The 17,000-nt window shown below is 56.2% G+C and overlaps 5 pseudogenes; all 5 read left to right on the top strand.

Annotated features, from left to right (window-relative positions):
• Positions 1-1,763: 1,763 nt before the first annotated feature.
• Positions 1,764-2,507, top strand: LOC140646066 (feather beta keratin-like; annotated as a pseudogene).
• Positions 2,508-4,770: 2,263 nt separating this feature from the next.
• On the top strand, positions 4,771-5,515 carry LOC140646067 (feather beta keratin-like; annotated as a pseudogene).
• Positions 5,516-7,777: 2,262 nt separating this feature from the next.
• LOC140646068 (feather beta keratin-like) lies at positions 7,778-8,520 on the top strand (annotated as a pseudogene).
• A 2,389-nt stretch (positions 8,521-10,909) lies between these two features.
• On the top strand, positions 10,910-11,654 carry LOC140646064 (feather beta keratin-like; annotated as a pseudogene).
• Positions 11,655-13,915: 2,261 nt separating this feature from the next.
• On the top strand, positions 13,916-14,660 carry LOC140646063 (feather beta keratin-like; annotated as a pseudogene).
• The last annotated feature ends 2,340 nt before the right edge of the window (positions 14,661-17,000 follow it).

Genomic DNA, 17,000 nt, shown 5'->3' with positions numbered 1-17,000 from the left:
GGTATGGTGATGCCGGGGGGGGGAATAGGGTGGGTGAGTGTGGGCCAGTGGTGGACCTTTCTCGTGCCTGTAGGGCTGAGTACCCTCAATGGCCATAGGCATTGGAAGAGACGTGGGGCAGTGGAGGGGTGTGTGGTATGGTCTGACTATGGAAAGGGTGGCCAGGAGCTCCCCAAGGGGCATGTGAGCAACAAGTGAGGTTGGATACTGGCTCCCAGTTGATGAGGCAAGCCATTGACGTGCTGGAAGACATTTCTGTGCAGGCTAGCACCCACCTGGGCAAGGCTCTGGTCGCATGGTACCACTTGCAATGTGTCCTTGCCCTTCCCTCCTCCAAGCACTTCTTCCAAACCCTGGAACCGGAGGGAGTCCCAAAGGAGTTGAAGGGACACGTGGCAGCCAGGGCAACTGTGTAAAGGGAGATGTGTGCCCTCTGCTAGATTTTAGCAGAATGGGGATGGGTTGAGCATGGGTGTGTAAAACGGGTAGGGGAGGGGATGGACACACAGGGGTCGTCCTCCCTCATGTGAAAGTGATAGGTAGCGTTGGTGACATGTCCTGGAAATTCTGAGGAGGTCAAGAAGGGAGCAGGAAAAGCATCTTTGCCCCCACCGGAGCAGTCTTGTGGTCAGAAGCCTTAGGTGTTGCGGAGTCCTTCTGTGTGTGTCACCGTGTCCTGAAGGGAAGCGAGTGTGGAGCAGACGTGCAGCAAATGCTCCAGAAACCTCACTCAGCTGCTGTGCAGGCTGTGCCTGGAGAGGTCCCAAGCAGTGTTCCTTTTGTCCCTCCAAGCAGGCCTGAAGCTGGGGAGACTGAGGGAGTGGTACGTGACCAGCTCTGTTCTCAGTCCCTCCTTCCCGCTCCCTTGTCCTCCACAGGCAATACTTTGGTCCTGCTGCTCTGGTCGTGCTTCAGGTAGAGTAGGAGGCTCCTCTTGTGCCGTGCTCCTCCGACTGTCCTTGCAAAGCCTTGTGCACCCTGCTTTGCTGCTGAGCCGGGTTGGGTGTCCTGTGGAAATCCTGCCAAGTTCTTGGTCGTGCCTGGTGTGCCGACAGTCTGGATGGCCAGAGCAGAAGTTGTGGCAAAGACACAGGCAGGAAGAAGTGCGTGTATCGCTTGGCCAGCATGTGCCTTGGTCGCTGGGGTGCCTCCACCTTTGCCAGAGGTCTCCAGCAAAGAGTGTTGGGAGGGGAATAGCCTTCATTCTTACCCTCTGGTACTCTGCTGCTTAAGGCAGGTAGGGATGAAGGAGAGAAGGAAGATGGCAAACGAGCCAGGCAAACCTCTGCTGAGAGCAAAGCTCAATCTCAGAGAGAGAGTCTAAAACCCAAGAGCAGAGGTGCCGTGCCTAGAAAGGCGATGCCTAGTACAGTGTGAGTGAGCACAGCACGAGGGAGAGCAAGAGATGGTGCAGCCCCTTGCATGTGGATGTCCAGGCTGAAGCCTCAGGGTTATGAGGAGACCTGCCCCATTCATCAGGAAGCACTTTAAAGTGAGGCCCGGGGGGGCAAGGGGCTGCCATCACCTGGTGAGGTGGGACACTCCTCATCACTGGCTGCATCATCTGCCTGTGCTGACATGTCATTTCCCCTGGAAATATGTTGGCCTCTAATACTGTCACTTGAAAGGAGCCTGTGTGGCTGAATGGGCATGTCATGAAGAGGGAAATGAAAAGGCAGCGTTGCAGGGAACATAAACAATCTCCCCTTTTCTTTAACTGTGATGCTTTGCATGCAAGATGAGCTTGTTGGTAAACACATTACATGCGCAAGGGGTGCCTCTGGGCCTGGGGCGCTCTGGACCAGTATAAAAGCCAGTCCAACAGCAGGCTTCCTCATCCGCTTCCCTTGCCTTCTCCTCCTTGGTGAACAAGGTGAGCTGCAACCCCTTTGCCTCACTCTTCTCTTTCTCTTGTTCTCCTCTTGGTCTTCTGGTCTTGGTGTAGCTTTTGCTGAGAGCCTTGCTCCTTTGTTGTGTTCCTGATTCTTGGCTCCTTGCGAACACCATGGGAGGTGGGAGAAGGTCTTGTGCTTTCTTGACAGGGCAACCTTGGGGACCACGGCTCCTAAGGCTCTCTTGCTCCCTAAGCAGGCTGTTCCTGCTTCCCAGCCTGTGCCTTTGCTCTTGCCGATTGCGCTGTCAGGCTGCACCTCACACACTGCCTGTGCTTTCTGTGCCCTCTCTCCCAGGTGCACCTCCGTCCCGCAGCCATGTCCTGCTACGATCTGTGCCGCCCCTGTGGCCCAACCCCGCTTGCCAACAGCTGCAACGAGCCCTGTGTCAGGCAGTGCCAGGACTCCCGCGTGGTGATCCAGCCCTCTCCTGTGGTGGTGACCCTGCCTGGACCCATCCTCAGCTCCTTCCCCCAGAACACTGCTGTGGGATCCACCACCTCCGCTGCTGTTGGCAGCATCCTGAGTGAGGAGGGAGTGCCCATCTCCTCTGGGGGCTTTAGCCTCTCTGGCCTTGGTGGCCGCTACTACGGCAGAAGGTGCCTGCCCTGCTAAAGGCGGGCCGGGTGTCCAGTGAGTGCATCGACCAGGAAGCCCAAAGCCAGGTGCCGGACTGAGGTTGGAGCTGCTGGCCAGGGTTTCCAGATGGTTGAGCTCCCTCGTGGCCTCCTGCAAAGGAGGGAGGGAAGCAAGGTGCCATCCTGTGCTGTCTGGAAACACGGCCAACTGATGTCTTCTTCTTGTCCTGCTTTCTTCTCCGCATCATGAGTCCCTGTTGCCTCCTGCTGAGCTGTGCCAGGGGTTCATCCTGAAGCAAGTTGAGAGGGGCCCTGCTCATCACCCTCTCCCCATGTGTGTGGGAGGAAGACGCGCGTCCCATTGCTGTGAAGGGGTGCCTGGCTGTCAGCTGCCCTGGTAGCAGCGTGGACCGGGTCCCTTCTGGCATGCACTGCTTTGTTTCTCTCTTCAGACTTATTAAAGTTTATGGTGCATTGTAGCTTGAGTCTCCTCGTGTTCCTTCCCTCCTGGAATGCCCGGCCAAGCTGCCGAGCGGGTAATGTGATGCCGTGGGTGGGAATAGGGTGGGTGAGTGTGGGCCAGTGGTGGACCTTTCTCGTGCCTGTAGGGCTGAGTACCCTCAATGGCCATAGGCATTGGAAGAGACGTGGGGCAGTGGAGGGGTGTGTGGTATGGTCTGACTATGGAAAGGGTGGCCAGGAGCTCCCCCAAGGGGCATGTGAGCAACAAGTGAGGTTGGATACTGGCTCCCAGTTGATGAGGCAAGCCATTGACGTGCTGGAAGACATTTCTGTGCAGGCTAGCACCCACCTGGGCAAGGCTCTGGTCGCATGGTACCACTTGCAATGTGTCCTTGCCCTTCCCTCCTCCAAGCACTTCTTCCAAACCCTGGAACCGGAGGGAGTCCCAAAGGAGTTGAAGGGACACGTGGCAGCCAGGGCAACTGTGTAAAGGGAGATGTGTGCCCTCTGCTAGATTTTAGCAGAATGGGGATGGGTTGAGCATGGGTGTGTAAAACGGGTAGGGGAGGGGGATGGACACACAGGGGTCGTCCTCCCTCATGTGAAAGTGATAGGTAGCGTTGGTGACATGTCCTGGAAATTCTGAGGAGGTCAAGAAGGGAGCAGGAAAAGCATCTTTGCCCCCACCGGAGCAGTCTTGTGGTCAGAAGCCTTAGGTGTTGCGGAGTCCTTCTGTGTGTGTCACCGTGTCCTGAAGGGAAGCGAGTGTGGAGCAGACGTGCAGCAAATGCTCCAGAAACCTCACTCAGCTGCTGTGCAGGCTGTGCCTGGAGAGGTCCCAAGCAGTGTTCCTTTTGTCCCTCCAAGCAGGCCTGAAGCTGGGGAGACTGAGGGAGTGGTACGTGACCAGCTCTGTTCTCAGTCCCTCCTTCCCGCTCCCTTGTCCTCCACAGGCAATACTTTGGTCCTGCTGCTCTGGTCGTGCTTCAGGTAGAGTAGGAGGCTCCTCTTGTGCCGTGCTCCTCCGACTGTCCTTGCAAAGCCTTGTGCACCCTGCTTTGCTGCTGAGCCGGGTTGGGTGTCCTGTGGAAATCCTGCCAAGTTCTTGGTCGTGCCTGGTGTGCCGACAGTCTGGATGGCCAGAGCAGAAGTTGTGGCAAAGACACAGGCAGGAAGAAGTGCGTGTATCGCTTGGCCAGCATGTGCCTTGGTCGCTGGGGTGCCTCCACCTTTGCCAGAGGTCTCCAGCAAAGAGTGTTGGGAGGGGAATAGCCTTCATTCTTACCCTCTGGTACTCTGCTGCTTAAGGCAGGTAGGGATGAAGGAGAGAAGGAAGATGGCAAACGAGCCAGGCAAACCTCTGCTGAGAGCAAAGCTCAATCTCAGAGAGAGAGTCTAAAACCCAAGAGCAGAGGTGCCGTGCCTAGAAAGGCGATGCCTAGTACAGTGTGAGTGAGCACAGCACGAGGGAGAGCAAGAGATGGTGCAGCCCCTTGCATGTGGATGTCCAGGCTGAAGCCTCAGGGTTATGAGGAGACCTGCCCCATTCATCAGGAAGCACTTTAAAGTGAGGCCCGGGGGGGCAAGGGGCTGCCATCACCTGGTGAGGTGGGACACTCCTCATCACTGGCTGCATCATCTGCCTGTGCTGACATGTCATTTCCCCTGGAAATATGTTGGCCTCTAATACTGTCACTTGAAAGGAGCCTGTGTGGCTGAATGGGCATGTCATGAAGAGGGAAATGAAAAGGCAGCGTTGCAGGGAACATAAACAATCTCCCCTTTTCTTTAACTGTGATGCTTTGCATGCAAGATGAGCTTGTTGGTAAACACATTACATGCGCAAGGGGTGCCTCTGGGCCTGGGGCGCTCTGGACCAGTATAAAAGCCAGTCCAACAGCAGGCTTCCTCATCCGCTTCCCTTGCCTTCTCCTCCTTGGTGAACAAGGTGAGCTGCAACCCCCTTTGCCTCACTCTTCTCTTTCTCTTGTTCTCCTCTTGGTCTTCTGGTCTTGGTGTAGCTTTTGCTGAGAGCCTTGCTCCTTTGTTGTGTTCCTGATTCTTGGCTCCTTGCGAACACCATGGGAGGTGGGAGAAGGTCTTGTGCTTTCTTGACAGGGCAACCTTGGGGACCACGGCTCCTAAGGCTCTCTTGCTCCCTAAGCAGGCTGTTCCTGCTTCCCAGCCTGTGCCTTTGCTCTTGCCGATTGCGCTGTCAGGCTGCACCTCACACACTGCCTGTGCTTTCCGTGCCCTCTCTCCCAGGTGCACCTCCGTCCCGCAGCCATGTCCTGCTACGATCTGTGCCGCCCCTGTGGCCCAACCCCGCTTGCCAACAGCTGCAACGAGCCCTGTGTCAGGCAGTGCCAGGACTCCCGCGTGGTGATCCAGCCCTCTCCTGTGGTGGTGACCCTGCCTGGACCCATCCTCAGCTCCTTCCCCCAGAACACTGCTGTGGGATCCACCACCTCCGCTGCTGTTGGCAGCATCCTGAGTGAGGAGGGAGTGCCCATCTCCTCTGGGGGCTTTAGCCTCTCTGGCCTTGGTGGCCGCTACTACGGCAGAAGGTGCCTGCCCTGCTAAAGGCGGGCCGGGTGTCCAGTGAGTGCATCGACCAGGAAGCCCAAAGCCAGGTGCCAGACTGAGGTTGGAGCTGCTGGCCAGGGTTTCCAGATGGTTGAGCTCCCTCGTGGCCTCCTGCAAAGGAGGGAGGGAAGCAAGGTGCCATCCTGTGCTGTCTGGAAACACGGCCAACTGATGTCTTCTTCTTGTCCTGCTTTCTTCTCCGCATCATGAGTCCCTGTTGCCTCCTGCTGAGCTGTGCCAGGGGTTCATCCTGAAGCAAGTTGAGAGGGGCCCTGCTCATCACCCTCTCCCCATGTGTGTGGGAGGAAGACGCGCGTCCCATTGCTGTGAAGGGGTGCCTGGCTGTCAGCTGCCCTGGTAGCAGCGTGGACCGGGTCCCTTCTGGCATGCACTGCTTTGTTTCTCTCTTCAGACTTATTAAAGTTTATGGTGCATTGTAGCTTGAGTCTCCTCGTGTTCCTTCCCTCCTGGGACGCCCAGCCAAGATGTCAAGGGGGCAATGTGATGCCGTGGGTGGGAATAGGGTGGGTGAGTGTGGGCCAGTGGTGGACCTTTCTCGTGCCTGTAGGGCTGAGTACCCTCAATGGCCATAGGCATTGGAAGAGACGTGGGGCAGTGGAGGGGTGTGTGGTATGGTCTGACTATGGAAAGCGTGGCCAGGAGCTCCCCAAAGGGACATGTGAGCATCAAGTGAAGTTGGATACTGGCTCCCAGTTGATGAGGCAAGCCATTGACGTGCTGGACGACATTTCTGTGCAGGCTAGCACCCACCTGGGCAAGGCTCTGGTCGCATGGTACCACTTGCAATGTGTCCTTGCCCTTCCCTCCTCCAAGCACTTCTTCCAAACCCTGGAACCGGAGGGAGTCCCAAAGGAGTTGAAGGGACACGTGGCAGCCAGGGCAACTGTGTAAAGGGAGATGTGTGCCCTCTGCTAGATTTTAGCAGAATGGGGATGGGTTGAGCATGGGTGTGTAAAACGGGTAGGGGAGGGGATGGACACACAGGGGTCGTCCTCCCTCATGTGAAAGTGATAGGTAGCGTTGGTGACATGTCCTGGAAATTCTGAGGAGGTCAAGAAGGGAGCAGGAAAAGCATCTTTGCCCCCACCGGAGCAGTCTTGTGGTCAGAAGCCTTAGGTGTTGCGGAGTCCTTCTGTGTGTGTCACCGTGTCCTGAAGGGAAGCGAGTGTGGAGCAGACGTGCAGCAAATGCTCCAGAAACCTCACTCAGCTGCTGTGCAGGCTGTGCCTGGAGAGGTCCCAAGCAGTGTTCCTTTTGTCCCTCCAAGCAGGCCTGAAGCTGGGGAGACTGAGGGAGTGGTACGTGACCAGCTCTGTTCTCAGTCCCTCCTTCCCGCTCCCTTGTCCTCCACAGGCAATACTTTGGTCCTGCTGCTCTGGTCGTGCTTCAGGTAGAGTAGGAGGCTCCTCTTGTGCCGTGCTCCTCCGACTGTCCTTGCAAAGCCTTGTGCACCCTGCTTTGCTGCTGAGCCGGGTTGGGTGTCCTGTGGAAATCCTGCCAAGTTCTTGGTCGTGCCTGGTGTGCCGACAGTCTGGATGGCCAGAGCAGAAGTTGTGGCAAAGACACAGGCAGGAAGAAGTGCGTGTATCGCTTGGCCAGCATGTGCCTTGGTCGCTGGGGTGCCTCCACCTTTGCCAGAGGTCTCCAGCAAAGAGTGTTGGGAGGGGAATAGCCTTCATTCTTACCCTCTGGTACTCTGCTGCTTAAGGCAGGTAGGGATGAAGGAGAGAAGGAAGATGGCAAACGAGCCAGGCAAACCTCTGCTGAGAGCAAAGCTCAATCTCAGAGAGAGAGTCTAAAACCCAAGAGCAGAGGTGCCGTGCCTAGAAAGGCGATGCCTAGTACAGTGTGAGTGAGCACAGCACGAGGGAGAGCAAGAGATGGTGCAGCCCCTTGCATGTGGATGTCCAGGCTGAAGCCTCAGGGTTATGAGGAGACCTGCCCCATTCATCAGGAAGCACTTTAAAGTGAGGCCCGGGGGGGCAAGGGGCTGCCATCACCTGGTGAGGTGGGACACTCCTCATCACTGGCTGCATCATCTGCCTGTGCTGACATGTCATTTCCCCTGGAAATATGTTGGCCTCTAATACTGTCACTTGAAAGGAGCCTGTGTGGCTGAATGGGCATGTCATGAAGAGGGAAATGAAAAGGCAGCGTTGCAGGGAACATAAACAATCTCCCCTTTTCTTTAACTGTGATGCTTTGCATGCAAGATGAGCTTGTTGGTAAACACATTACATGCGCAAGGGGTGCCTCTGGGCCTGGGGCGCTCTGGACCAGTATAAAAGCCAGTCCAACAGCAGGCTTCCTCATCCGCTTCCCTTGCCTTCTCCTCCTTGGTGAACAAGGTGAGCTGCAACCCCCTTGCCTCACTCTTCTCTTTCTCTTGTTCTCCTCTTGGTCTTCTGGTCTTGGTGTAGCTTTTGCTGAGAGCCTTGCTCCTTTGTTGTGTTCCTGATTCTTGGCTCCTTGCGAACACCATGGGAGGTGGGAGAAGGTCTTGTGCTTTCTTGACAGGGCAACCTTGGGGACCACGGCTCCTAAGGCTCTCTTGCTCCCTAAGCAGGCTGTTCCTGCTTCCCAGCCTGTGCCTTTGCTCTTGCCGATTGCGCTGTCAGGCTGCACCTCACACACTGCCTGTGCTTTCCGTGCCCTCTCTCCCAGGTGCACCTCCGTCCCGCAGCCATGTCCTGCTACGATCTGTGCCGCCCTGTGGCCCAACCCCGCTTGCCAACAGCTGCAACGAGCCCTGTGTCAGGCAGTGCCAGGACTCCCGCGTGGTGATCCAGCCCTCTCCTGTGGTGGTGACCCTGCCTGGACCCATCCTCAGCTCCTTCCCCCAGAACACTGCTGTGGGATCCACCACCTCCGCTGCTGTTGGCAGCATCCTGAGTGAGGAGGGAGTGCCCATCTCCTCTGGGGGCTTTAGCCTCTCTGGCCTTGGTGGCCGCTACTACGGCAGAAGGTGCCTGCCCTGCTAAAGGCGGGCCGGGTGTCCAGTGAGTGCATCGACCAGGAAGCCCAAAGCCAGGTGCCGGACTGAGGTTGGAGCTGCTGGCCAGGGTTTCCAGATGGTTGAGCTCCCTCGTGGCCTCCTGCAAAGGAGGGAGGGAAGCAAGGTGCCATCCTGTGCTGTCTGGAAACACGGCCAACTGATGTCTTCTTCTTGTCCTGCTTTCTTCTCCGCATCATGAGTCCCTGTTGCCTCCTGCTGAGCTGTGCCAGGGGTTCATCCTGAAGCAAGTTGAGAGGGGCCCTGCTCATCACCCTCTCCCCATGTGTGTGGGAGGAAGACGCGCGTCCCATTGCTGTGAAGGGGTGCCTGGCTGTCAGCTGCCCTGGTAGCAGCGTGGACCGGGTCCCTTCTGGCATGCACTGCTTTGTTTCTCTCTTCAGACTTATTAAAGTTTATGGTGCATTGTAGCTTGAGTCTCCTCGTGTTCCTTCCCTCCTGGGATGCCCGGCCAAGCTGTCCAGGGGTAAATGTGATGCTATACAGGGTAAAGACGTAGCTGAAGGGATGTGGTGGACTCATATCTTTCCTGGGGGATTTGGAGCAGGGGAGTTCCACTGAAATGGTCACCTGGAGGGGAGTGTCCTTTCCATGTGACAAAGCAATGCAAAGTCACCCACATCCCTTTGTCCTGAACACCAGACTTGCTGTGTCTCTCAGCAACCCCTGCAATGCTTTCCATGGCTCCAAGACGCGTGGGGTGTGTTACCGATGCCCAAGCAATTGTAACCCTTCCCTTCTGCCCCCCAGACCATCTCTTTGTGCTGCTGAGCTCCCTTTCTGAAGTAGTCAGCAATATTGTCATAGCACCACAGTCACTGCTTGGCAGATTACATGACTTGTTGCCCATGACACTGAAGTGAGGGCGCTTAGCAAGTCCTGCTGTGTCCCTTGCACACCAGGGGAAGGAGAGAAAGAAAGCCTCCACGATGCAGCCATTATGTCTTCCTGCCCTGAACGGTAAGACCACCAACATCAGGGAGGAAAGTAACCTTGCTCGTGGGTGAAGATGGCTTGTAGTTGGTGGGGTCTACTCCACCGGGATGTGGTGGTAGCTCCTGCCACAGGGGATGTAGGAGAGGCCAAGCTGCCTATCTCTTCTTCCCACATCCTCTAGCACCCCATGAGTGATGTTTTGCCCTGTGCCTCCCCACTCCTACTTCAGGTAGAGTGAGGGGCACCTCTTGTGCTGTCCCATATGCTGTGGGAACCCCTACGGTTCCTTTCCCCATAGCTAAAGCCCCATGTTCCCTGAAAGACAGCTGCTGTCAGCAAACCCCCTGTGCCCTGCTGTGTAGCAAGGCCCTCAGGAAATGCACTCTCCATCGACATTCATGAGCCATGCTGAGCAGACAGCAGAAGCACAGTGGGGTGAAACTATGATACCAGAGAGGGCAGGCAGCATCTGCAGCACGTGATCCGAGAGAGCAGGGTGTGGCAGGGCATTGGAGCCTTTGGACAGACCCTCGCCATAGGCGCTGGCTGTGGGAGTATCAAGGTCTGGGAGGAGACTCTAGGTGTGGATTTTCTGGGGCAGGGATGTGACTCAAAGGACCCTTAGCAGAAAAGGCAGATGTTGCACTTATAAAATGAATGGAAGCTTCCTTTCTTGAAGGAACAAGTCCTTCCCCGCATTGTTGTGATAGATGGAGCTGGTGTCCTGTGTCCCAGGTGCACAGGAGATTTCCTCTTCTTGCACATCAGTGGCCTGAGTGCAGTAACAACAGGCCCAATGGCCCTGATGAGCCTCACCTGGGGTCTCTCACTCCTCCCTCTTCCCTTTGACCCAGGGCTCTATTTAAGCTCTGTCCTGAGCCCTTAGTCCTTTCTTCAGCTTGGTGGCAGGACTGTAAGCCTGCCGTTCTTTTGCAGATTGGTTTATGCCTGACTGTGAGCCCCCTTGATGCAGACCCTAAGTTGTCCACTGATTTCCCAGCCTCTCCTTGGGTCTGTCTGGTCGTTGTGGCTCTGGTCAGCAATCAGTGGGCTCTGTTGACCCGGGTTACCGTCATTGGGTCTGCTCCTGACGTGTGGGATGACTGCCCTGCTTGATGTCAGTCCTGCTTCATCCCCATGAACCTGACAGTTGAGCTGGACCCTGGGCTGCACCTGTCTACTGCCTCTGCATTTTCCTTGCTCAGGTACTGTGCATTGGGATCATTCTTTTATTTCTGTGTCATTTCCCTGGAAAAATCGTGGCCTCTAATACTGTCACTTGAAAGGAGCCTGTGTGGCTGAATGGGCGTGTCATGAAGAGGGAAATGAAAAGGCAGCGTTGCAGGGAACATAAGCGGCGTTCCCATTTCCTTAACTGTGATGCTTTGCATGCAAGATGAGCTTGTTGGTTAACACATTACATGCGCAAGGGGTGCCTCTGGGCCTGGGGCGCTCTGGACCAGTATAAAAGCCAGTCCAACAGCAGGCTTCCTCATCCGCTTCCCTTGCCTTCTCCTCCTTGGTGAACAAGGTGAGCTGCAACCCCCTTTGCCTCACTCTTCTCTTTCTCTTGTTCTCCTCTTGGTCTTCTGGTCTTGGTGTAGCTTTTGCTGAGAGCCTTGCTCCTTTGTTGTGTTCCTGATTCTTGGCTCCTTGCGAACACCATGGGAGGTGGGAGAAGGTCTTGTGCTTTCTTGACAGGGCAACCTTGGGGACCACGGCTCCTAAGGCTCTCTTGCTCCCTAAGCAGGCTGTTCCTGCTTCCCAGCCTGTGCCTTTGCTCTTGCCGATTGCGCTGTCAGGCTGCACCTCACACACTGCCTGTGCTTTCCGTGCCCTCTCTCCCAGGTGCACCTCCGTCCCGCAGCCATGTCCTGCTACGATCTGTGCCGCCCCTGTGGCCCAACCCCGCTTGCCAACAGCTGCAACGAGCCCTGTGTCAGGCAGTGCCAGGACTCCCGCGTGGTGATCCAGCCCTCTCCTGTGGTGGTGACCCTGCCTGGACCCATCCTCAGCTCCTTCCCCCAGAACACTGCTGTGGGATCCACCACCTCCGCTGCTGTTGGCAGCATCCTGAGTGAGGAGGGAGTGCCCATCTCCTCTGGGGGCTTTAGCCTCTCTGGCCTTGGTGGCCGCTACTACGGCAGAAGGTGCCTGCCCTGCTAAAGGCGGGCCGGGTGTCCAGTGAGTGCATCGACCAGGAAGCCCAAAGCCAGGTGCCGGACTGAGGTTGGAGCTGCTGGCCAGGGTTTCCAGATGGTTGAGCTCCCTCGTGGCCTCCTGCAAAGGAGGGAGGGAAGCAAGGTGCCATCCTGTGCTGTCTGGAAACACGGCCAACTGATGTCTTCTTCTTGTCCTGCTTTCTTCTCCGCATCATGAGTCCCTGTTGCCTCCTGCTGAGCTGTGCCAGGGGTTCATCCTGAAGCAAGTTGAGAGGGGCCCTGCTCATCACCCTCTCCCCATGTGTGTGGGAGGAAGACGCGCGTCCCATTGCTGTGAAGGGGTGCCTGGCTGTCAGCTGCCCTGGTAGCAGCGTGGACCGGGTCCCTTCTGGCATGCACTGCTTTGTTTCTCTCTTCAGACTTATTAAAGTTTATGGTGCATTGTAGCTTGAGTCTCCTCGTGTTCCTTCCCTCCTGGAATGCCCGGCCAAGCTGCCGAGGGGGCAATGTGATGCTGTGGGTGAGAATAGGGTGGGTGAGTGTGGGCCAGTGGTGGACCTTTCTCGTGCCTGTAGGGCTGAGTACCCTCAATGGCCATAGGCATTGGAAGAGACGTGGGGCAGTGGAGGGGTGTGTGGTATGGTCTGACTATGGAAAGGGTGGCCAGGAGCTCCCCAAGGGGCATGTGAGCAACAAGTGAGGTTGGATACTGGCTCCCAGTTGATGAGGCAAGCCATTGACGTGCTGGAAGACATTTCTGTGCAGGCTAGCACCCACCTGGGCAAGGCTCTGGTCGCATGGTACCACTTGCAATGTGTCCTTGCCCTTCCCTCCTCCAAGCACTTCTTCCAAACCCTGGAACCGGAGGGAGTCCCAAAGGAGTTGAAGGGACACGTGGCAGCCAGGGCAACTGTGTAAAGGGAGATGTGTGCCCTCTGCTAGATTTTAGCAGAATGGGGATGGGTTGAGCATGGGTGTGTAAAACGGGTAGGGGAGGGGATGGACACACAGGGGTCGTCCTCCCTCATGTGAAAGTGATAGGTAGCGTTGGTGACATGTCCTGGAAATTCTGAGGAGGTCAAGAAGGGAGCAGGAAAAGCATCTTTGCCCCCACCGGAGCAGTCTTGTGGTCAGAAGCCTTAGGTGTTGCGGAGTCCTTCTGTGTGTGTCACCGTGTCCTGAAGGGAAGCGAGTGTGGAGCAGACGTGCAGCAAATGCTCCAGAAACCTCACTCAGCTGCTGTGCAGGCTGTGCCTGGAGAGGTCCCAAGCAGTGTTCCTTTTGTCCCTCCAAGCAGGCCTGAAGCTGGGGAGACTGAGGGAGTGGTACGTGACCAGCTCTGTTCTCAGTCCCTCCTTCCCGCTCCCTTGTCCTCCACAGGCAATACTTTGGTCCTGCTGCTCTGGTCGTGCTTCAGGTAGAGTAGGAGGCTCCTCTTGTGCCGTGCTCCTCCGACTGTCCTTGCAAAGCCTTGTGCACCCTGCTTTGCTGCTGAGCCGGGTTGGGTGTCCTGTGGAAATCCTGCCAAGTTCTTGGTCGTGCCTGGTGTGCCGACAGTCTGGATGGCCAGAGCAGAAGTTGTGGCAAAGACACAGGCAGGAAGAAGTGCGTGTATCGCTTGGCCAGCATGTGCCTTGGTCGCTGGGGTGCCTCCACCTTTGCCAGAGGTCTCCAGCAAAGAGTGTTGGGAGGGGAATAGCCTTCATTCTTACCCTCTGGTACTCTGCTGCTTAAGGCAGGTAGGGATGAAGGAGAGAAGGAAGATGGCAAACGAGCCAGGCAAACCTCTGCTGAGAGCAAAGCTCAATCTCAGAGAGAGAGTCTAAAACCCAAGAGCAGAGGTGCCGTGCCTAGAAAGGCGATGCCTAGTACAGTGTGAGTGAGCACAGCACGAGGGAGAGCAAGAGATGGTGCAGCCCCTTGCATGTGGATGTCCAGGCTGAAGCCTCAGGGTTATGAGGAGACCTGCCCCATTCATCAGGAAGCACTTTAAAGTGAGGCCCGGGGGGGCAAGGGGCTGCCATCGCCTGGTGAGGTGGGACACTCCTCATCACTGGCTGCATCATCTGCCTGTGCTGACATGTCATTTCCCCTGGAAATATGTTGGCCTCTAATACTGTCACTTGAAAGGAGCCTGTGTGGCTGAATGGGCATGTCATGAAGAGGGAAATGAAAAGGCAGCGTTGCAGGGAACATAAACAATCTCCCCTTTTCTTTAACTGTGATGCTTTGCATGCAAGATGAGCTTGTTGGTTAACACATTACATGCGCAAGGGGTGCCTCTGGGCCTGGGGCGCTCTGGACCAGTATAAAAGCCAGTCCAACAGCAGGCTTCCTCATCCGCTTCCCTTGCCTTCTCCTCCTTGGTGAACAAGGTGAGCTGCAACCCCCTTTGCCTCACTCTTCTCTTTCTCTTGTTCTCCTCTTGGTCTTCTGGTCTTGGTGTAGCTTTTGCTGAGAGCCTTGCTCCTTTGTTGTGTTCCTGATTCTTGGCTCCTTGCGAACACCATGGGAGGTGGGAGAAGGTCTTGTGCTTTCTTGACAGGGCAACCTTGGGGACCATGGCTCCTAAGGCTCTCTTGCTCCCTAAGCAGGCTGTTCCTGCTTCCCAGCCTGTGCCTTTGCTCTTGCCGATTGCGCTGTCAGGCTGCACCTCACACACTGCCTGTGCTTTCCGTGCCCTCTCTCCCAGGTGCACCTCCGTCCCGCAGCCATGTCCTGCTACGATCTGTGCCGCCCCTGTGGCCCAACCCCGCTTGCCAACAGCTGCAACGAGCCCTGTGTCAGGCAGTGCCAGGACTCCCGCGTGGTGATCCAGCCCTCTCCTGTGGTGGTGACCCTGCCTGGACCCATCCTCAGCTCCTTCCCCCAGAACACTGCTGTGGGATCCACCACCTCCGCTGCTGTTGGCAGCATCCTGAGTGAGGAGGGAGTGCCCATCTCCTCTGGGGGCTTTAGCCTCTCTGGCCTTGGTGGCCGCTACTACGGCAGAAGGTGCCTGCCCTGCTAAAGGCGGGCCGGGTGTCCAGTGAGTGCATCGACCAGGAAGCCCAAAGCCAGGTGCCGGACTGAGGTTGGAGCTGCTGGCCAGGGTTTCCAGATGGTTGAGCTCCCTCGTGGCCTCCTGCAAAGGAGGGAGGGAAGCAAGGTGCCATCCTGTGCTGTCTGGAAACACGGCCAACTGATGTCTTCTTCTTGTCCTGCTTTCTTCTCCGCATCATGAGTCCCTGTTGCCTCCTGCTGAGCTGTGCCAGGGGTTCATCCTGAAGCAAGTTGAGAGGGGCCCTGCTCATCACCCTCTCCCCATGTGTGTGGGAGGAAGACGCGCGTCCCATTGCTGTGAAGGGGTGCCTGGCTGTCAGCTGCCCTGGTAGCAGCGTGGACCGGGTCCCTTCTGGCATGCACTGCTTTGTTTCTCTCTTCAGACTTATTAAAGTTTATGGTGCATTGTAGCTTGAGTCTCCTCGTGTTCCTTCCCTCCTGGGATGCCCGGCCAAGCTGTCCAGGGGTAAATGTGATGCTATACAGGGTAAAGACGTAGCTGAAGGGATGTGGTGGACTCATATCTTTCCTGGGAGATTTGGAGCAGGGGAGTTCCACTGAAATGGTCACCTGGAGGGAGTGTCCTTTCCATGTGACAAAGCAATGCAAAGTCACCCACATCCCTTTGTCCTGAACACCAGACTTGCTGTGTCTCTCAGCAACCCCTGCAATGCTTTCCATGGCTCCAAGACGCGTGGGGTGTGTTACCGATGCCCAAGCAATTGTAACCCTTCCCTTCTGCCCCCCAGACCATCTCTTTGTGCTGCTGAGCTCCCTTTCTGAAGTAGTCAGCAATATTGTCATAGCACCACAGTCACTGCTTGGCAGATTACATGACTTGTTGCCCATGACACTGAAGTGAGGGCGCTTAGCAAGTCCTGCTGTGTCCCTTGCACACCAGGGGAAGGAGAGAAAGAAAGCCTCCACGATGCAGCCATTATGTCTTCCTGCCCTGAACGGTAAGACCACCAACATCAGGGAGGAAAGTAACCTTGCTCGTGGGTGAAGATGGCTTGTAGTTGGTGGGGTCTACTCCACCGGGATGTGGTGGTAGCTCCTGCCACAGGGGATGTAGGAGAGGCCAAGCTGCCTATCTCTTCTTCCCACATCCTCTAGCACCCCATGAGTGATGTTTTGCCCTGTGCCTCCCCACTCCTACTTCAGGTAGAGTGAGGGGCACCTCTTGTGCTGTCCCATATGCTGTGGGAACCCCTACGGTTCCTTTCCCCATAGCTAAAGCCCCATGTTCCCTGAAAGACAGCTGCTGTCAGCAAACCCCCTGTGCCCTGCTGTGTAGCAAGGCCCTCAGGAAATGCACTCTCCATCGACATTCATGAGCCATGCTGAGCAGACAGCAGAAGCACAGTGGGGTGAAACTATGATACCAGAGAGGGCAGGCAGCATCTGCAGCACGTGATCCGAGAGAGCAGGGTGTGGCAGGGCATTGGAGCCTTTGGACAGACCCTCGCCATAGGCGCTGGCTGTGGGAGTATCAAGGTCTGGGAGGAGACTCTAGGTGTGGATTTTCTGGGGCAGGGATGTGACTCAAAGGACCCTTAGCAGAAAAGGCAGATGTTGCACTTATAAAATGAATGGAAGCTTCCTTTCTTGAAGGAACAAGTCCTTCCCCGCATTGTTGTGATAGATGGAGCTGGTGTCCTGTGTCCCAGGTGCACAGGAGATTTCCTCTTCTTGCACATCAGTGGCCTGAGTGCAGTAACAACAGGCCCAATGGCCCTGATGAGCCTCACCTGGGGTCTCTCACTCCTCCCTCTTCCCTTTGACCCAGGGCTCTATTTAAGCTCTGTCCTGAGCCCTTAGTCCTTTCTTCAGCTTGGTGGCAGGACTGTAAGCCTGCCGTTCTTTTGCAGATTGGTTTATGCCTGACTGTGAGCCCCCTTGATGCAGACCCTAAGTTGTCCACTGATTTCCCAGCCTCTCCTTGGGTCTGTCTGGTCGTTGTGGCTCTGGTCAGCAATCAGTGGGCTCTGTTGACCCGGGTTACCGTCATTGGGTCTGCTCCTGACGTGTGGGATGACTGCCCTGCTTGATGTCAGTCCTGCTTCATCCCCATGAACCTGACAGTTGAGCTGGACCCTGGGCTGCACCTGTCTACTGCCTCTGCATTTTCCTTGCTCAGGTACTGTGCATTGGGATCATTCTTTTATTTCTGTGTCATTTCCCCTGGAAAAATCGTGGCCTCTAATACTGTCACTTGAAAGGAGCCTGTGTGGCTGAATGGGCGTGTCATGAAGAGGGAAATGAAAAGGCAGCGTTGCAGGGAACATAAGCGGCGTTCCCATTTCCT

Source organism: Ciconia boyciana, unplaced genomic scaffold (assembly GCF_034638445.1).
Source record: "Ciconia boyciana unplaced genomic scaffold, ASM3463844v1 HiC_scaffold_143, whole genome shotgun sequence".
NCBI classification, from domain to species: domain Eukaryota; kingdom Metazoa; phylum Chordata; class Aves; order Ciconiiformes; family Ciconiidae; genus Ciconia; species Ciconia boyciana.
The sequence above is the reverse complement of the archived record's forward strand: the minus strand, read 5'-3'. Positions and strand labels throughout refer to the sequence as shown.